We start from the raw sequence: 22,460 nt of genomic DNA on the forward strand, positions 1-22,460 counted from the left end.
ACCACGTCCAAATCTTACGATAAGCCACTACGAAGTTGTTGTTTGTCGACCATAACAGCAACCAAGAATCGTCTATATCAAAGACATGAACTGCTAAACAACCCAAACTAAACTCTTATCTGTTTATAGTCATGGCAACCATTGCGACCAATTTCAACTCAAGTTGGAGGTAGCACCAGATTTTACTTCCATTCGTGTCTTTTAGTTTCTCCCAGCAGTAAGTCACCTTGTTGAATTTAGACACAACAACCTTACCCGTAAGATTCAACTTTTTTTCTGTTTCTTTTTTTGGCTCTTTCTCATTCTCTGTTTGTAATTTTCTAAGGCTGCAACTTCTTGTATAATAACAAACGGGAAAAATAAAAAATAAAAAACAAACAAACAGAATTATTTAGATGAAGTCAAACTTCATCAGTAACAAGAATATCAATATTGGTAAATACCTAGAAAGTTATACCGTAGATTTTGATGAAAAGACGGTGCTCATATTTTGTTCATATTTTACTTCTCTTTAATTATTCTGCAAAAAATCAGACACAAACATCTAACTTAAGCATTTACGAAATCCATACAACTAAACCATGGCTTCAATTCACAACATTTCAAATGCAAAGCTTGGAAAAGTGTGTACACAGATTTAGTCCAAAAGAAAATTCTTTAAAAACTTCACAAATGTCATTAGGTGTTTCACAACAATCGGTAAACAACTTATTGTATCAACAGTTTAATGAAATTCCCAACCAGCCAAGAGAGTTATGATTTTAAATAAAATGAGAGACAAAATTTAACGTGGTTCGGCAATTGCCTACGTCCACAGCTGCTGTAACTTCACTATGAAACAATTTTTACAAAAGTCTCTCTCTGTAAAATCTCTCTACTCACCCACTCTCTTTCTCTCTTTCTTTCTCCTCCACACCGACTTCTGCACAATTAAGCTCTCCTATTTATAGGAGAGCAGGCCACTTACGGTGCAGCAATCTGCTGCAGAAATTAAGGGGTGGGTGCCTAATAAAACAAAGCACCAAACGGTGCCTAATAAACCAAAGCACCAAATGGTGCATTTTGTCTCCATTCATAACAAGTTACTGGGAATAAATGGATCCCTTTTTCAGAATAAAGAAAATACCAATAAAATATTGGACTCTAAAAGAAAGTTGAGGCATGGAAGTTATTAAGTACAGGATGATGCAACTTAACATTGAACTGTTTAGTAACTGTATAACTGCAAATATTCAAAGGGGAAAGAGCTCGATAACGATGATAGATTCCAAACTTCAGTCAGGAATAAAATATTCTTAAGACAAATGTAGATACAATTTTTATTATCAGCATGTTGCTCTGTAAATTTCTATCCATATATGCACCAAACGGCAAAAACTCAGTGTATATGAAATCACACAAACAGTCCAGAATAAAAACAAATTAACATATCTGTTTGAATTAGTTAGGAGATATATATATATATATATATATATAATTCACTGTTAAATTTGAACCTAGATAATTTGCTTCAGGTGCACATTAATGATTCAAATTAGCAATTGAAATTAGGAAAATACCAAAACAAAATTATTAAACTAACTGATATTAGATTATGGAGAAAGCGAATGAGATATTCAACTTGTATACGTCTTGTGTACTTGGGCGTATGCCTATTCTTGAGAATAAAATCTCTTATTACTTATTAAAAAATCGTGGCTGCGGGGGATTTCTTTTCTGGGCAGGATTTACCCAGGTTTTATTCCTCATCTTTTATTGTGCTAATCCCTAAAGTGCAGGATCCAAAGTCTTTTGACAAGTTTTGGCCTATCAGTTTATGTTCCGTGGCCTATAAGATTTTTTCAAAAATCTTAGTCAGACGGATGACGTCGCTTCTCCACCGGCTAATTTCTCATGAGCAAGGTGCTTTCGTCCCGGGAAGGAGTATCTTTGAAAATATTACCTTGGCTCAGGAGATGGTGAAAGCAATCAATAAGAAGACTATGGGTGGGAATGTTTTGTTGAAGATTGACATGGCCAAGGCCTATGAGCGGGTGGACTGGAGTTTTTTACTCAATGTTTTGAAGAGCTTTGGCTTCTCAGAAAAATTTTGCGACTTGATCAAGGTCTGCATTCAATCCCCGTGGTTCTCTATTATGATGAACGGGACCTTTAAAGGTTTTTTCCAGCCCAGGCGTGGCTTGCGCCAAGGGGACCCTATATCGCCATATTTGTTTTTAATCAAGGAAGAGGTACTTTCCCGTTTATTGAAGAAGGAATTCCAGCAGGGAAGCATTGGGAGTTTTTCACATCCTCGGGGGGCCCCTTTAATCTCCCATTTGTTATATACGGATGACTTATTGACTTTTACTAGTGGTGAGAAGAAGTCTTTGAGGATGCTTCAAGCTACGTTAAAAAAATATGAGATTTGGTCGGGTCAAAAAATTAATAAGGAAAAGTCGGCATTATCCTTTCAAAGAAATGTTCAGTGGCTAGGTGGATGTCTCTATTACGTCTCATGGGTTTTGTGGAAGGTACTTTTCCAACTTGCTACCTAGGTGTGCCGTTGGTTGTTGGTAGAATGACTACAAGGATAGTGGAACCATTAATCATGAAGATTAGCAAAAAGTGGCGGGGTGGAAATTTAAGTTACTTTCTCAGGGTGGGAGACTAGTCCTTATTAAGCATGTTCTTGCAAGTTTACCTATTCATTTGCTTGCTGTAATTCAGATGCCGAAGCTGGTCTTGGCAAAAATAAACTCAATTCTATCTTCCTTTTTTTAGGGAGAAGAGAATGGAACAAATAGAGGAATGGAGGTTGTGGACCAAATTATGCACACCTACGATGGAAGGGGGGATTGGTTGGCAAAAGCCTTTTGCGGAGGTGCAAAAGGCTTTGCACATGAAATTTGCTTGGCGTTTATTATCACTTGATAATTTGTGGACTAGATTTTTTAAAGCAAAGTATTTAAAGGAAGGGCATTTTTTCGAAACAACTAGCAGGAACTCGGGCTCCATGTTTTGGAAGTCTATTTGCAATGAAATGCCGATGGTGAAGGAACATATGGCAGTTAAAGTTCGGGAGGGAGCTGTTTCTTTTTGGTTTGACCATTGCTTATCGCAAGGGGTGCTTGCGGCAGAGGTACCCATTGTCAATCAACCAAGGTTGGAGGTAATAGACTATTGGGTGGAGGGGAGATGGGATTGGGAGTTTCTGGATTCTTTAATAGCTACTGATGTGGGTGATGACATTATACGAGAAGTTCTTGGGAGAAGAGAGGGGTGTGATACTCGAATTTGGTGTCCTAGTGTGGATGGACAGTTCATGACCAAAACGGTATGGGAGGTCATAAGGGTTACGCAGCCAAAGTTAGAAGGCCTAGACTGGATTTGGTGCAACCTTATTCCAAAAAAAATGTCAGTGTGTATGTGGAAGGCTAGATTTAATTACTTGCCTGTTGAGGAGAGGGTGCAGTCGGTCGGTATCTCTTTGGCTTCAAAATGTGTCTACTATCCCAGTAGAGGGGTGGAGGATCGGGATCATGTCTTGTGCATAGGGATGCTGGCGTCTGCTGTATGGCATCGTGCATCAGGTCTTCTCAGCGTTCCTTGCATGGCTTTGGATGACTGGTGGGCGAGTTGTAAAATGTGGTTTACTTGAGCAAAGAAGAAGAAGCATGGTGTTTTGATAGGGATCATGCCTACGTTGATTTTTTGGAGATTTGGAAACGGAGGTGTGATGCTCGGATGCAAGGGAGGTATGATTCGGTGGAGGTGATATGGTCTTCGATCAAATATTGGCTGCTAGTCTTCTCATCCAAGTTGCTGAAAGTCAAGGCTCTATCTAGCTTTGACCGTAAACTTTTATTTGAACTAGGCATACTGGTAAGAGAGGTGGTCCTGAGGATACCGAAGCTTGTAGCGTGGAGTAAGCCAAGTGATGGATGGGTGAAATTAAATGAAGATGGTTCGTGTAGGGGTAACCCAGGTAGTTGTGGGGGAAGTGGGGTTATTAGGGATGAGAGGGGCAAATTTTTGGCGGCCTTTTCTTCTAAAGATGGGGTTGGTACCAATAATGAAGCGGAGCTAAGGGCGCTCATTGGTGGTCTAACTCTTTGCAAAGAGTTGGGCTTCGTCAACTTGGTTATTGAAAGTGATTCTACGTTGGTGGTTAAGTGGCTTAGAGAGAAGATGTGCACGGTGTGGTACATGTGGGATTATTGGGAGGAAGTTGTACAGGTTTTGACTGGTACTCAATACTTGGTTTTACACCAATTTCGGGAATGTAATAGAGTTGCGGATTTTTTAGCTAGATAGGGGGAGGAGGGGTCCGACTGTATCTATTGGAACTCTTGTGAGTTGCCTCATCGTGCTCGTGGTTTAATTCAGTTGGATGCTCTGGGTTTGCCAAGTCTTAGGATATGAGTTTCATTTCTGCGTTTTGGGTGCATTGGTTATTGTATTGGTCTCTTTTTTGGAATAATGAGGTTTTGTTTTTTTTTTTTTTTTTTTGTGTGGACTTTTAACCACGGTTTTCCTCTGCCATAAGTGAGTTTTAATAATATAGGGATGGGCACTCTTGGACATGTGACCCCAACTCTTTATAAAAATAAAAAAAAGATGTATATTGACTATTTGCTCCATGACCGTCATTATTAATGTAAAGTTTGTTCCTTTTTTGGTGCAATCAGTTTTGATTATGAACATATAATTTCCTTTACTGACTTATTTTAATTTTCTGGTTTGATGTTCTTATGAATTCATCCTTGTAAAAGAGGCTATCTGTATCATAGGATCCAAAGCCCAACAAGTTGGTAGCTTCAGTAGATCTACTGACGCTGCTATATCTAAAACTTGTTGGTACTAACCCTGCTATGAAACTTGTTGGTACTGACCCTGTTATAAATGAAACTTGTTGGTACTGATTCTATTTTTTTAGTGTAAAGCTGCAAAAGCGGAACAAACGGGTGAATTCCAAAGAGTACAAAAATAATCAAACAAGGAGAACAAAGATAAGAAAGAACATTTCAAAGAATGCAGAGACAAAAGGGTTAGAAATTTGTGTCACCTAAAGTCTCTTTAGGAAATCCATTTTTTAGCATGCCTTAAGTGAATCCAAGAGAGCAAGCAAACTAAGTAAAATTTAGTTACCTTAGTCTGTGGTCCAATTCAGTCCACGTTTTTACCTTAAAATATTTCACTAATGATGGTCAAGTTTTTCGATGTATGAAATCTTTCTTTAGGGATATGAAGAAAACCACTAGTGTACATTTATAATCTTGCAGTGCTATTAAACTTTGTGATATTTTTACCTTTAAAGTTGGGAAATTTAACACCTGATGTAGGACCAAATAAATCAATGAAGAGGTACATACTGGACCATCTAGGACTTCTCATGATTAGAATGTTAAACACATACAAAGAGGGTGGGGAGGGTGAAGAAAGAACATTAAAGCCAGAAATAATTATTCAATTGAGAAGAAAAACCTAGACGAGGGCATCTGCTGAGGGATGTTAGTTTTTGTTATCCTTAAGTATTGCAACTCACATGAAGTCGAATTATTTGCATAAATTCCTTGGTAAGTTATTTTTATTTTTCCACAAATTTTATGCTTAATCCTTGAAACAATTTACATTTTGGATATGATTAGATGGAAATCTATACAGCCTTCTAGTGCACATATTAACAAGGCTCTGCTAGGTTTTATAATGTTTGAGATAGGTTTTACATCATTTATGTTTCTTGATCATCTCCTTAGGAGGTATTACAATTGAGAACTAATATGATCTTTGTAGATTTTTAATCTTTATTTATTTTTTGAAATATATAAAAATTGCTCTGATTCTATGTACTTAACCAGATTTACATTTTTTAGATGTCGTTATGCAATGAAAAATGTATTGAAAGCTCGAAGTGAGCAAGGTATGCTCTGTTTTTTGGGATTTTAAGTAGGATATATACACATGCAAATCACTTTAATCTTCCCGATTGTTTGAATATGGACTTTAATGCTTTCAGCTAGATTAGAAGCTCTCGGCCAGCTTGATGATTGTATGATATTAAATATATGGCTCTATGATGCATTTTGCAAAGCATCTTAAAACAATTATTTTTATAGTTGATTAATTTTACTTAGAGATTTTGTCTGGTTAAACACGATTTCATGAGTATTGCTTTTTTTTTTTTTGGGTTGGTTAGACTGATAAGATTAATTGGAATTACCTGTATGAATCAAGTAAATAGTATTTTTACAAATGAGATCCAAGATTTCTTAGACTTATGAGGCATGCAAGTTCACTCACATGAGAGGTTTGCACAATGTGGTTCATAAGTAGTACATTGTGCTGTATGACTTTTACAGGTTTTGAGAGTGTTATAACCTTGATTGCATTCTAAGAAAATTACCATCCATTTATATATATAACCTGCTACGCTTTATTCCTTTAACTTATATTACTCTCTCTCTTAATTTAGTATAACTTTTTTGATCTTTTCCAGGCTCAATGATTGCATAATAATTTTAAGAACTATTGGATAAATGTGAAGAACTACCCATGAAAGAAATGGTCCTAAAGCTAAAGACAAACATAATGTGAAGAAGAAGAAGAATTATTCATGAAGAAGATCAACTTTCATGTGCTTTGATATTTAATTTTTTTTATTACATGAATAATGACCCAGTATATCATATTTATTATTAATTGATATATTATATATATTTTTATTGTGGGATATCATATTATTGGTGCATTATAAATTCCGTTAATATAGTGGTGTTTATATTTATGTCGTTAATTTAAAAAAAGTGCCTGCAAAAAATTAGTGGCGGAGTTTACAATAAGCCGCAATACAGAAAAATAAACTTATGCTAGCATTTAGATAAATGCCTTTAATAAATTCAATTTGTCTCTAACGTATTAATAGTAGCATTTAAATAAATGTCGCTAATTATATAACGTGCTGGTAACGTAATGTGGCGGCATTTATGTTAATGCCGCTATTTTAAAAGTTGGCTTCGTTTAGATAAATGCTGTTAATAAATTCAGCAAAAACTATTAGGGCCATTTAAATAAATGCCGCTAATTTTAATAATGCGCTGGCAACGTAATGTGGTGGCGTTTATGTTAATGCTGCTATTTTAAAAATTGGTGTCGTTTTGATAAATGCCATTAATAAATTCGTCAAAATACTATTAGTGGCATTTAAATAATGCCGCCAAATAATATGATAAGCCAGCAGTGTACTATTGGCGGTGTTTAGATAAATGCCATTAAATTATTCAATTTACCGCCGCCAATATACTATTAGTGGCATTTATTGCCACCAATTTATATGATGCGTCGGCAAATTTCTATTAACATCATTTACTGTAATGTCGCTATTTTAAAATGTGGCGGCAGTCAAATAAACGCCATTAACAAATTCAATATGCCGCTGCCAACGTAGTATTAGTGGCATTTAAATAAATGCCTCTAATTTATATGATGCGTCAGCAACGTAGTAGCAGCGGCATTTATGGTAACGCTGCTAGTCAATGCCAATTAATTGGTGGCGTTTCGTATTACTGTCGATACTGTGGCGGCGTTTCAAGAAATGCCGCTAAATTGCATACAAACACCGCTAATAAGATTTACAAATACCAGCATTTGCGCAAATGTCGAAATATGGAAATAGCGACCCTCTAGTACTGGCGAACGGTTACGCCAGTAGAAAGACGCCGTAAATTAATTAGCGAAATTTTTTTGGACAGTTGCTTGCAAAATATTGTACTTTTTTAAGATTTGGTTTAGTTTGTTCTCCATTACATCCAGTTTTGCACTTCTTTGTTTCCATTCCAGTTTCAAGCTTTTGTAGGTAACATTGAATTAACACAATAAACAACAAATAAATATGCCTAACTAGAGAGTTGTATTAGAACTAATACAACTATTAATATGCACTCTTGAATTGGATCAAAATGATAAAATGTGAATAGAAATAATAGAAATTAATGTGCATTCTTGAATTGAATTTCTATTTACTTTGGCATACTCCAAAGCAGATTTTATGTTTAATTTCAGAGTTTATAAAAGATCAAGTCAAAACTGAGTCACATTCAAAGGAGGACTTCCATGAGGTTTGAGAGCAATTTTGATCAAGAAAAAAAAAGAAAAAAATCACAAAAGGAAATTACAAGAAATCCAAGTTCGACATTGGTTAGGAGTAGCCTGGACATATTTTAGTATGTTATTCGTAACTTTTCACTCACATATCGGATTGATGCGATTTTTCATGAGTTAGAAAGCTATGTTAAAGGGCTATAAAATTTTCTCAAATAAGGATTTCCAAATTCCAACTCCTGAAGCACATACGTGGCTATCAAGATGAGTCCTAAAATTTAAACCATTTGTTTATGCGGGAATTATGAAGACATTAAGGTTTCTTTCCTATCCTATGTAAGCATATTATTAGCACGATATGGAAGGAGAGGAGAGGAATAAGAGGAAGATTTGAATAGAGAAAAAAATAACTTCCATGGCCGCAGTTTGCTTTATTTTTCTCTGAAAAGTTTTGTTGTCTATTATATTTATTGGTAACTAAATTCTCAAGTAGGACTAAGGATGAACTCGCACATTAGATGGTATTATTAATTTATTTTTAATTTATGTATTTGATTATCAATTACTAAAATGCTTTTGTTTTATCATTTTCAATTTATTGTTGATTTTTTTTCTCCGAATAATCATAAAATTTATTCTGTTTATGGATTCAGTCATGCTTTTTCTATTGAATGGATTAGTTCTTTGATTATATTTTGATCAATTATTTATCTATATTGATTTAATTATATGCTGCAATATAGCTTCATAATATATTGTCGTCGTTAGATTTTCTCAATAGTAATAATAATTTACGTATTTTAAAAGCGGTGAATGATTTTCAAAGGGTTACATTTGGTTTAATTTTGATTTATAATTATATACCTTCCAATTGAGAATTTTGGAAATTGAGGTCCCAATTGAGTTATTCAATGAATTAAGAATAATTAAAATACCAGATTTGCACAAGGGATTCCCGATACTCTACTGTTCGTCAAATTTGAGTACTTCTTCCGTTAGTCACTTTGCTTCACTTTACTCTGCATTTAAAATTAATCTTTGTTATCCATTAATTGTTTAATATTTTTTTTAGTTTCTTTGTTCCTTCTGCTATTCTTTTAATTTGTCTCCTTATAAAATCGACATCCCAAAACCGTACTACAACTACCGTGTTATTCTTTAGGCATAATCAAATTTTAGCACCATTGACGGGGAGACGGTAGAAGAATTGCTAGATAGTTTTTCCTTTCAGCAGTTTATAAAGGCGATAACTTCATTCCTTCTTTTAGCTTGCTGCATTTTTCTTTTCTTTTCTTTTTGTTTTTGTAGTTTTTTTTAATGTTATGTTTTTCTCTACCTTGCATGCACAGGTATAGCGTTGGGTCGGTTTGCTTGTAGACTAATGTTAGAGTTAGAGACAGAATCTAATTTTTCTAATCATTTATTTGAAAATTCTTCTAATTATGAAGAAATGAGTGAATACAGAGATCAACCCACTAGGACCCTTCAAGATTACTTCCACCCTACACATATAGTCACACCATCATGCATCATGTTTCCAGCTAACACTCGCCAAGTGGATTTTAAAACAGGGATGATACACTTACTCCGTGCTTTTCATGGTTTCAAAAATGAAAATCTATTTCTGCACATTAGAGAATTTGAGGAAGTAGTTGCGACTTTTCATAGTCAAAATGCAACTGGTGACATTGTGAGATTTAAGTTTTTTCCTTTCTCTTTTAATGATAGAGCTAAGAGTTGGCTATACTCGCTAAGATCACGATCTATTGGGTCATGGTATGAGTTGACTCATGTCTTCTTTAATAAATACTTTCCCCAACATAAGATCAACGCTTTAAAAAGGTAAATCTCCACATTTGCATAAAATGACAGTGAGACTTTGTATCAATCTTGGGAGAGATTTAAGGAGTTATTGAATATGTGTCCTCACCATGGGTATGAGAATTAGCACTTAGTGGGCTATTTTTATAAGGGACTTACATCTAGAGAGTGCCAATTTATAGAGATAATGTGTAATGGTGAGTTCTTACAGAAAGATCCTGATGAAACCATAGAATACCTCAATAAGCTTGCTGAAAAAGCTTGCACTTGGACTGAACCTAGTACAAATAGGTCACAACTTACAGGAAACCCAAATGGTGATGGAATTTACCATCTCAGGGAAGAGGATAACCTAAATGCTAAGGTTGAGATGTTCACTAGGGAGCTAGAGGTGTTAAAGATTAAGGACTTAAAACCAACACACATGGCTAATCATGTAGAGCCTTTTGGACCATGTTTTGTGTGTGGCGGAGTAGATCACCTCATCCAAGAATGTCCCACATTTGCTAAGATGGGAGAGATGTATGAGGAACAATGTAATGCCTTAGGTATGTACAAGAAGCATTTTACACCTTTCTTTGATACCTATAATTCGAGGTGGCGCAATCACCCCAATTTTAGCTAGAAGTTTGAAAACCAACTACCTGCACAACCCTCTAGATCCTATCATGCACCTTCACCTTCTAGGAGCCCCTTAGATGATACTTTACATGCTTTTATTGATGCATAGGGTAAAACTAACAGGTTGTTGAAGAAAACAATGAGATAAAGAGGCATGTATCTAAGATGATGAGCTACTTGAGTTTGAATGAGTGTGGCAAGTTCCCTTCTCAAGCTCAATCCACACCCCAAGGTCAACATATGGCACAAGAAAATTTGAAAGATGTCAATGCCATTATGACATGAAGTAACAAATCCTTACATATTCCAACAACTGATAAGTCAGAGGATGTTGAAGACAATGAAAGCAATAGTGGTGCCGAGCTACCCAAGAAAATCAAGGTAATAAAGAGCCCAGTTAAGGTACCAATTCCTTAAACTTTAAAACTGAATAAGTGAACTTTGGATCCTACCAATAAAATCTTGGAGAACCTCAAGCAGGTAAAAATTAACCTCCCCCTTTTGCATGTTATTAAATAAGTTCTTAATTATGCAAAAGTTCTTAAAAATTTGTATACAGTTAAGAGGAAGCAACATGTTAAGAAGATAGCATTTCTGATAAAGCAAGTTAGTGCTCTAATTGAGTAGAAAATTCCTCCTAAGTACAAGGATCATGGTTGTCCAACGATTGCATGTAATATTGGGAATCATGAGTTTTGGCAAGCCGTGCTGGATTTAGGAGCTAGTGTTAATTTGATGTCTTATTCTATTTATTTGCAGCTTGGTTTGGGTGAAATTAAGCCTACTTCTGTCGTTAAGCCTATTTATTTGCAGCTGATTGTTTAGTTAAGAAACCGAGAGGGATAGTTGAGGATGTTTTGATCCGAATTGACAAGTTTTATTATCCTGTTGATTTCTTAATTTTCGACACTCAGTCGGTTGTTGAGTCTAACTCTAAGGTTCCTCTCATATTAGGTAGACATTTCCTTATTACGGCTAATGCACTTATAAATTGTAGAAATGGGTTGATGAAACTATCTTTTGGAAACATGACCATGGGGGTCAACATTTTTCATATTGAGAAACAGCCAATAGATGATGAGTGCTACCAAACGTACATGACTGACGCACTCATAAACAAGGGAGTTCACACAACTCATGATTTTGATCCCCTAAAATATTTCCCTGTAAATTCTAAGTTAGATACTGTTAGTAATTCATCTGATATTATGGATATTTGTGTCATTTTTGTTAAAACTCATAATTTTGGCACGGACATGGCAACCAAAATTTGAGGAGTTGCCTAAAAAAGGTGAAATACAGATTCCTTCAAGTATGGAAGCACCAAGAGTAAAACTGAAACATTTGCCTAAGTCTAAAATCTATAAGGTTAAAATGAAAGCGTTTCATGGTAAAAATATTTTTAGGAAAATGTTTAAGCCTAAATACAACCAACCTCTAAACAATAAGAAAGGAATTCATTTTACAAGAACCGCAACAAAAGGAATAAAAATCCGTGAAAAATTTTTTTATGGATGCAAGAGCAACTTTCAGATCCAAACCCCACATAGTTCCTTTGAATTTCAAATAGCCTCTTCAATTGACAATTTACATGTAAATAATCTAACAAAAACATCTACCTTTACACATTTGCATCAGCAGAACCATCATAAAAAAACAACAAACTACTTAGTTCTACACACTAACATCCACCACACAAAATTTGGACTAATAGATATGATCTTACACAAACATTTAGAAAATTAATATATACATACAAAGAAAGGATGATAACAATACAAATTAATTAATATCTTCTCATCCTCACTTCAATGAATCCATTAAATTACCTTGATAACTTTTATCAATCTCCAGCTAGCATTCAAAAGCAGGAAAAAAAAATAAGAAAAACAGATATACACAAACTAAAAGGCAGAAAAATCCATTGTTGATCTTTAAATCCAGACATAAGTTGTTTAAAAAATCAAAACAGATCCAAGGAAATAACATTTTTGACGATACATGTAGAATTGATGCTTGCATCGTCACACATATAACGGAGCCAAAAAAAAAAAAAATCAAGAAAATATCACTCAACACAACAATCTTTATATGCATATAGAAACAAACAACATACTATACACAACCAACATCGATCAGGTATTATATTAGGCAGCATTATATACTTTTATCCCAACAACATTAGAAGTACTCAAGTTTCGATATTAATATTTAGATACAAAAAAAAAAAAAGAAAAAAAAAAGAAAGATTGTTAGAGAAGTGATAGTCTTGAACGATAATGATACATAGCAGACGCTAACTAAACTAACTGGCACACATTGCTTCTTACAATATATTGGAACAGATTTTAAGTTACAATTGAAAAACACGGAAATAACCAAAAAGGATTTCTTGTGACAAGGGAAAAAAGAAATAAAAAATCCGTGTCCATACATATAAACAGATTTTTAGTGTTTAAGAATTTGAAATTTTGGTTCTAAATTTTGTTAGTCAAAATAGATTTGAGTCATTCTTCAAGTACTCATTTCACCAAGATTTGACAAAAAGGGAGACTGCCTGTGGGAAATAAAAACCAAGAGGATTAATCTGATAGGTCTACAATCTGGTCCGTAGCACTGTTTGTGGGGTAATTATATATATACATATACATATACATATATATATATATATATATATACAAGAAATAAAAAGCAATGCATATCATGATGACCCTAAAAACAGTAATTAAGCGTATCTTAAAAACAATATATTTCAAGGACTAAAGATCCTTGAGGCATAATTTCCTACAAAAGATTAAAATGTACAATAAAAGATAATGCATTCTTGGGAAATCATGGTCTTTGATCTAATGAATAGATTTTTCTTGTTAAAATTGGCCCATTTAATCAGAAAAGCACTCGCTCTTCATGCAAACTTTTTTATCTTACTTGCTATGGCCTCGCCTAGCAAATAATTTATCATACTTCATAATTCCCCTTACTTTAAAGCCACCTTTGGCTGAGTTGGACAATCTGAGTAAAAACGTTTTAAGCAAATGGAAAACACATGGAAGAAAAGAAATGGGCAACAAGATAGGTGGTGGGAGCAAAAACAAACATGAAAGTGGGTTTTCTACATTGAATTTGTGAGATGAGAAATACCCATCTTAAAGGTTGATTAGTTAATGAAGATTTAATTTTTATTAAACTGAATGAGGGGCAAGCAATTTGCGGCCTGATCTAAAAGCTAATTAACGGTTCATACCTTCAATTTTGGGTGCCAAATTACCGAGAGACAATTTGCTGAACTTTAGCGAAATAATTCCAATTGGTTGGTATTCCTCCAGATTTTAGAAAAGTAATGCAACCTAAAAGCACCAAAAGCATGTATATTTTTCTATTTTAGTAAAAACACAAAGGATTGAAACACCCAATTAAATGAGCCCAAAGCTTTAGTATTTTGATATTTACCCACAATACCAAAAACATCAATGCGCTGAAGCAAGTTCTTGATTTCCTTGGGCGAATACACCACTGGGTCTTCACTGATGTTGAGATCAGACAGCTCACTACGGTCAATCTTCAACACCTGAAAGAACCTCTTATTGCGATCACTCCCAATTACATAAAATCTCTGTGTATAGAAACCAAACCCCAATGCTAAAAAATAAGCTAACGATATAACAGTAGGGAAAGGAAGAATTAAAAACTATGAATCTTATGCTTTTGTTGCAGTAGTTTTCGGGAAGATGAAAAAGTTGTATTTGAGGAGGTTATGCAGAAATTTTATTTTATTATCTCTGGAACCAAACGATCAAAAAATAATAAAATTCCCGGTTCTTTTAAGATATCTATATTCAACCAAACAGAGCTCAGGTTTAAGAACGAATTACCTCTGATTGATGGCCAAAACCTTCCTCGCTTCCGCGTAGACACCGCAAAGAGCATACCCACACGAGACCATGAAGAGCAAGCTAGGCAGCTGAAACTTGCAGAAGCTCACCCCAAGGAAAACAATGGAGACACTGTGGACGGGCTAGTGGCATGGCGGAGAGAAGTTGGTACCTTGAATGGTGGTTGTTTCCGACGAGAGAAGTTGCTACCATTTTTTCTTCTCCTATACGTTAAAGACATAAACGTCACAATTTTCCATACTCATACCTGACAAACTAGTATTACCTATACGCATGCACTAGCCAACTGAAGGAAAGAGCAACTTCTACACGCATGCACTGATAAATGACAGAGGGTCTATACGCATGCACTGATAAATAATAGAGGGGACACTGTAAGAGTTTTATTTAAACTCTATGTCCCACACACCCATCTTAATAGAATTTGAAATAGCTCAAGTCTATCAGATTAAAGATGAGTGATAACGGGATAAGAAAAATCCTAAGAGATAAGATTGAAACTCTATCTCTAATTATAGTCAGATACAAACTCTTAGATTTCTTGATGGTCAGAAATCTATAAATAGCACTGAGGGATTAAAAGGTTCTCACCTACAACATTAGAGTGCCTTTTGCCATCGTGAGACACTTGTGAGGCAAAATTGCTAGAGTGATCCTTCTCTCATAGCCAGATCTAATTCTTCATCACATTGATGGAGAAAGCTACGCATTTATTTATTACTGTTTATCATTATAGATCATATGAAATCGAAGATCCATTTATTAATGTTCATGTTAAAATATTTAACATGTGGTATCAGAGTTTTAGGTTATAGATTTTTATGATCTCAAAAAAAATATATAGGAAATTCATATGCTTTTGTGTATTGTATTATTAAGAAAGATTAAAAATATTAACTTTTGACACGTAAAATTACGATGATGTTTTGAAACATCAACGCTGTGTTTTAATAAAAGAACCCCTTATTGATACACTGACATTGTTTAATGTATTTCAGTTTTGAATATATCGATTTCTTCTCCCTTGTTGTATTTTGAATATGCTTTTGTTAGAGTGTTAATTCGTATTTCCTCAACTGTATTGTATGGTTTTACACTGTGTTGTGATGGAGAAAGAATATTGAGGGTGTCTATAAAATAAAAATAAATGGATGCAGCGTTCGGTTTCCCGAAAAAAAAAAAAGGAGAGAGAGATGGAGAGGAGGTAGACCTCGGCGGTGGGAGGAGGCTGGAGATTCCATGCCATCTTCTAGTCACCGCCGAGGACCACTGTTGATTCAAAACGCAGGGAAGGTGCTGCGCTGTAGCACTGTACTGAACTTGAATGGAGCGGCACTGTGTGTATATGAGGAAGAAGAAAAGAAATCTGTAGGGTTTTATTGTGAAAAGCATAAGTGATTGGGTTTTGGGCTGGGCTGTGGGCTTCGGCCCAGTACATTCAATAAACTAATTTATGCTATCTGTGAGTCGACTGGGCTAGGCCTAGTCCGAGAGAAAAGAAGCAAACGAGCCTATGGGCCAATGATGTGGCCCAGCCCAATAAAAGAACAAAAAAAAAATGGAGAGCAATTGGGCCTGTACAGTAGCTCCGGCCGAGTCAACACATCCAGATGACTTGGTTGCGGTCCAGTTTGTTGAACCGGTCCGGTTCAGACATGGACCGGTCAGATTAAAATATTATTATTTTAATATTATTTAAATAAATAAAAAATTCCGAATTTTATTTATTTATTTATATACACATGTTTTTATTGTTATTTACATGTATGAAAATTTTATTATTGATAAATTTATATGCATGTTACTATTGTTAAGTACATGTATTAAATTTTATTAAATGTCATGTGCATATTATTATTACATACATAAAATACATGTATGAATTGGCTCTTATTATCATGCTATATATAATTATGTATCCAATATGGATAAGTGATTTTCATTAAAATTAAAGAAAAACTTGGTTGCCTAAGGTACAAGATTTTCTTCAATTTTTGGTGAACAATCATTAAATTCCATAGTAAGGTGGATATGATAGAGTGAACAATTTTGTGTGTCAAGATCTACTCCCAAAGGAGAATCTTGATGATACTATTAGTTCATCTATCAAAATTAAGGTTGGAGTGAACACTTTGTGTATCAAGATCTACTCCCAAAGGAGGGTTTTGATGACACTACTAGTTCATCCATCAAAAGAAAAGTTGGAGGGAACAATTTGTATGTCAGAGTTTACTCCCAAAGGAGAATTCTGATGATACACTTAGTTCATCCACAAAATTTAATATTGGTGAGAACAATTTGAGTATTAAGATCTACTCCTAAAGGAGGGTTTTGATGACACTACTAGTTCATCCATAATTATTTAAATTCTGATTATTGTTTATAAGTGTCTAACTCAAAGCATTATGTGACGAATATTTTCTTGCAGTAAATGTACCGACATCATTACATTCACAAACTTCATCAGTTCCTGTTTTGAATGGCTCTAATTTTTTTGAGTGGGTTGAGCGAGTCAGATTCACCCTAGGGGTCCTTGACCTTGACTCATCCCTTACAAGTACAAAACCACCACCCCTCACTGAAGAGAGTAACAGGGATGAGAAAGAGTTATTTAAACAGTGGGAGATATCAAACAAGCTGAGTCTAATGTTCATGAAAATGACCATATCTGAAAATATTAAAAATTCACTCCCTCTTGTTGAGGATGCCCAAAGTTTTTTGAAAAATACTGAGGAGAGATTTAAGTCTGCAGATATGTCACAACCCCACCCTATCAAGAGGGAGACCGTGATCCCGTACCTATTTTTTTTCCTATTATAACAGTAAATTTATTTATATATGAATTCTCATATTGTTATTAGTATTATTATTAATTTATTAATTTTTTTTAAAAGATAATGCGAGATGATTCGAACGCATCACGCATAAATTCTAATTTCTAACTGAAAGAAACATCTAATAGACATACCTTTACATTCCTTTACAAAGGACTCTCAGAGTCCATCATCCATTTATTTAACATAACTACTTTAAACAAAAAGGGACTCAGACCCTTCAGTCTTTACAAAAGGAAACTAACTTAAAGCAGGAGGGGTTTCCATTACCCCACTATATACTTTATACCCGAAGGTATCTTGTCTAGAAGTTAACTCAACTATATACTTTATACCCGAAGGTATCTTGTCTAGAAGTTAACTCAATAAAACATCCCCGTGTGGGGTCCAGTATTAAAACATAAGAAACATATATTTTCATAAAAGGAAACCAAACTACCAAGGGACTACTAAATATCGGCCCCTCTCTCCTCAGAAATACTCAGCTCCTCAGTAGATTCATCTGTACCTGGACGTTTAAAACATAAACACAAAGTGAGTCTAATACTTAGTAAGCAGTACACCATGCTATTAACTTAATAAGCATATAGTACTTTCTTTTGAAAAACATGCATCCATAAACCAATACTAATTCTGACAATACTTCCATACATATACTTTCTTTATAACATCATGCATACACTTACTTCTTACTATCATGCATATACTCACTTCATACTTTCATGCAAAATCTTTATTTCTTATTTTCATACATACTTATATATATCATATCTTCATGCATACACTTCATTTAATCTTTCACTTTCTTGTGGCCAACACACTATTACACCCCGTGTGTTGGGGTTAGCAGTCCTATTGGACCTGGATTCCACTCGTGGCCACAGGTTAGGAACCCCTTTCTGTCAGGGAGCAGCACTGGGTGCACTACCAATACTACTTACCCGGCATTGCAATCTGCCCATTTCTTTGATATCATTTCCTTTCATGTGGCCATTACATATTTTCATATATTAATTCATTCCTTTTCTTTCTTTGAAATCAACATTTTCAATATCTTCCTTAGTCCGATGAATATGCTTTTATTTTGGAAAATAGCATTTTGCTTACATATAAATAAAATATTAGTTATTTCAAGAAGCATGTATAAAAAATTTCATGACTTAGGGACTACATGCATGCATTACCATATATACATACAATCAATTATAATCAATAGGATACTTAATAAGGGCTATCAAGAAAGGCTTGTACATAATATAAACTCATTTATTCTTTAATTAGAGGAACGTTTGGAAAGAGATAGAGAAATATTCTTCCACAAGAGAACTTGACGTGGGCGCATGGTCATAGCTACTTACCTCGATCTGCTGCAATCCCTTTAACTTCAGAAAATCCTAATCCAATAAATAACAAGTGTGTTAAAACTCATCCAACATCCTTTAGATCCCCTTTTAACGATGGCTAAAATATTAAAAATCTAACATCGTTTTCTACCCTTAATGTTACCTCAATTAACTACCCTCTCGACAAATCCTTACAAGAGTAACATAAGAAAATAGTTAATTTAGTTAACATAACATCAAAACAACTCCATATATGCATTTAATCACTTAAAACAGAACATAATTATATATATACACAAAATAGAACATTAAAACAGCCTTATATATATAATTAATCCCTTAAAACAGAGCATATATGTAGATATACAAAACATAACATCAAAACATCCCCATATAAATACTTAATCCCTTAAAATAGAGCATATTTGTATATATATATAACATAACATCAAAACATAAACTAAACAATTTAGTTAGCTTCCAAAATCACATTAAATCACATTAAACAATTTACCTTAAGCTCCTAGATTCTTTCAAGAGGTGAAGTGAAGGTCCAAAGCTTGAAGAAAATGAGAGGAGTTTGATTTCTTGAAGAGGAGAAGAAAAGAGGGAAGTGGCGTTGGCTAGCATGGAAAGAGAGATGAAGAAGACTTGTTCTTCATTTGTTAGGTGTAGACCGATGGGTTTGAAGAGGAAAATCCTTCATCTATTAGGTGTAGACTGATGGGTTTGAAGATAAAATCCTTCATCTATTAGGTGTAGACCGATGGGTTTGAAAAGAAAATCATTCATCTATTAGGTGCAGACCGATGGGTTTGAAGAGAAAATCCTTCATCTATTATGTGTAGACCAATGGTTCATAAGAGAAGAAGGCTTAGTTAAATTTTGGTCATTAAAAGCTTAAGGAAATGGAGGGTTAGGATTAGATTTAGGAAGATAACTATTCCAATTACCAATCCAATGGTGGGAATCATTTGTGCTCTTTCATAAATCATAAAATTTTAGGATTTAAGGAGAAAATACTACAAGGCCTTAAAATCATGTACTTAATTTATTTTAACAACCCACATAAAAGTAAAAACACACCCATCTAAATAAAATAATAAAAAAAATCTTTACATGAACATATTTAACTTAAGGAATAAAATAAAATGACGTAAAAACTCACATAGTAAGACTAGGGTATTACAAGATAAGTCTTTAGCAGGAACACTGATGGCTAGACTTACCACTATGAAATATGATGGAGCCAAAGGAATGCAAGAGCATATCCTTGAAATGACAAATATTGCCGCCAGATTACAAACCCTGGGAATGAAAGTAGAAGAGTCCTTTATTGTTCAGTTTGTTCTGAACTCATTGCCATCTCAGTATGGTCCATTCCAGATGCATTATAATTCTATTAAGGATAAATGGAATGTGAATGAGCTGGCAAGTATGGTAGTTCAGGAGGAAGTAAGACGGAAACAACAAGGGCATTACTCTGCTAATTTTGTGACTAAAGAAGCTGGAAAGAAAAAGCACCATTATAGTAAAAAGAAACGAATTGGACCACCAAGAGGAAAGGAGCCTGGAAATGCTAATCAGGTTCAACATAGTAGTACCAAATGCTACTGGTGTGGGAAAAATGGACACATGAAATCTGAGTGTCAGAAACTTAAGGCTTGGTTTGAAAAGAAGGGTAAGCCTCTTGCCCTTGTATGTTTTGAATCAAACCTTGTAAATGTTCCTACTAATTCTTGATGGTTAGATTCAAGTGCTAATGTTCATGTTTCTATAACCATGCAGAGATACCTTACAAGCCAAACACCAAGCCCCAGTGAGCGATTCATTTTTATGGGAAATGAGAATAAGGCTGAAGTTTTGGCCATAGGGACTTTTCGTTTAGTTTTGAGTACTGGTCATTGTTTAAACCTTCATAACACAGTTTTTGTGCCTTCTGTGAGGCGTAATTTAATTTCCCTTTCTAGACTGGACTCTGATGGTTATTCCTTTTCATTTCACAATGGTAGTTTCAATTTATTCAGAAACTCTTTATCTATTGGTTCTGGGTTTCTTTCCGATGGTCTTTATCGACTTTGTCTCGATAATACATTTATTCATAATACCTATACCCATAACCATGAAATATGTATTGCAACTAAAAGAAACATGATGAATGAACATTCTTATGACTTGTGGCATAAGAGATTGGGGCACATCTCCAAAGAAAGGTTAGAAATATTAGTAAAAGAATGGATACTTCCGCATTTAGATTTTACTAATCTTGAAGTATGTGTGGATTGCATTAAAGGAAAGCAAACCAAACATACTAAGAAAGGTGCCACAAGAAGTAAAGAGCTTCTTGAAATAATTCACACAGATATATGTGGACCATTCTCCACTGAATGTTTTGGTGGAGAAAAGTATTTTATCACCTTTATAGATGATTTTTCACGGTATGGATATATCTATCTGCTACATGAGAAATCTCAAGCCGTTTCAGTACTTGAGGTATTTCTCATGGAGGTGGAAAGGCAGTTAGATAGAAAGGTGAAAATCATCAGGTCAGATCGAGGTGGAGAATACTATGAAAAGTATGATGAATCGGGTCATAACCCTGGCCCATTCGCCAAACTTCTTGAACAGCGTGGCATTGTTGCACAGTAAATGATGCCAGGAACGTCACAGCAGAATGGTGTTGCTGAAAGGCATAATCGGACTTTATTGGATATGGTCAAAAGTATGGTAAGCAATTCTACCTTACCCAAATTATTGTGGGGTGAAGCCATTAAGACGGCAACTTATATCTTAAATCGGGTTCCTAGTAAGTCAGTTCCAAAAACTTCTTTCGAGCTATGAACTGGTAGGACACCAAGTTTAAGACACATGCATGTTTGGGGTTGCCCAGTAGAAGCGAGACTTTACAATCCACATGAAAAGAAATTGGATCCTAGAACAGTAAGTGGGTACTTTATTGGCTACCCAGAGAGATCCAAAGGGTATAGGTTTTACTGTCCTAATCACAGTTCAAGAATAGTGGAAACAGGAAATGCCAAATTCATTGAACTTGGCGAAATCAGTGGGAAAATAGAACCTAGAGATGTGATCATTGAGGAAGTACGAGTAGATGTCCCCATACCTACATCCCCAGAAAAGATAATAGTTCCTCTAATTGATCATCACAGTGATACATTAGAACAAGAAAATGATCACCCATCTCAAAATGATAATATCACTAATGAACCAAGTTCGGAGTTACCAGAACAGATAGTCTTACGCAGATCTCAGAGAGATCGGAGACCTGCTATTTCAGCAGACTATGTGGTATATCTCCAAGAATCTGAATTTGACATTGGGACAAGTGAAGATCCACTAACATTTTCACAAGCTATATAGAGATGTGATTCTAGTAAATGGATCGATGCCATGAAAGAAGAGTTGAAATCCATGGATCAAAATCAAGTTTGGGATCTCGTTGAGTTGCCTAAAGGATGTAAAAGAGTCGGGTGTAAATGGGTCTTTAAGACCAAACGCGACTCTAAAGGCAACGTCGAACGACATAAGGCCAGACTTGTTGCTAAGGGTTTCACTCAGAAAGAAGGCATTGATTACAAAGAGACCTTTTCTCCAGTGTCTAAAAAGGACTCATTCAGAATCATTATGGCATTGGTGGCTCATTTTAATTTAGAGTTACACCAGATGGATGTGAAAAAAGCTTTTCTAAATGGAAGTTTGGATGAAGTGGTCTACATGGAGCAGCCAGAGGGCTACTCAGAAAAGGGCAAAGATCACCTAGTATGTAGGCTTAAGAAATCAATATACGGGCTTAAGCAAGCTTCCCGACAATGGTACTTAAAGTTCAATGATACCATTACTGCCTTTGAATT

The 22,460-nt window shown here is 34.9% G+C and overlaps 1 protein-coding gene and 1 non-coding gene across 9 annotated transcripts in view; both read right to left on the bottom strand.

The window, feature by feature from the left end:
* LOC122317834 (bifunctional 3-dehydroquinate dehydratase/shikimate dehydrogenase, chloroplastic-like) overlaps window positions 1-22,460 on the bottom strand; it is a 29,061-nt gene that overhangs the window by 2,327 nt on the left and 4,274 nt on the right. The gene's annotated exons all lie outside the window — the stretch shown is intronic.
* On the bottom strand, window positions 9,910-10,017 carry LOC122274831. The gene has a single exon (XR_006228374.1). It is a non-coding gene; the product is annotated as a small nucleolar RNA R71 (small nucleolar RNA).

This window comes from Carya illinoinensis, chromosome 8 (genome assembly GCF_018687715.1).
Source record: "Carya illinoinensis cultivar Pawnee chromosome 8, C.illinoinensisPawnee_v1, whole genome shotgun sequence".
NCBI lineage: Eukaryota > Viridiplantae > Streptophyta > Magnoliopsida > Fagales > Juglandaceae > Carya > Carya illinoinensis.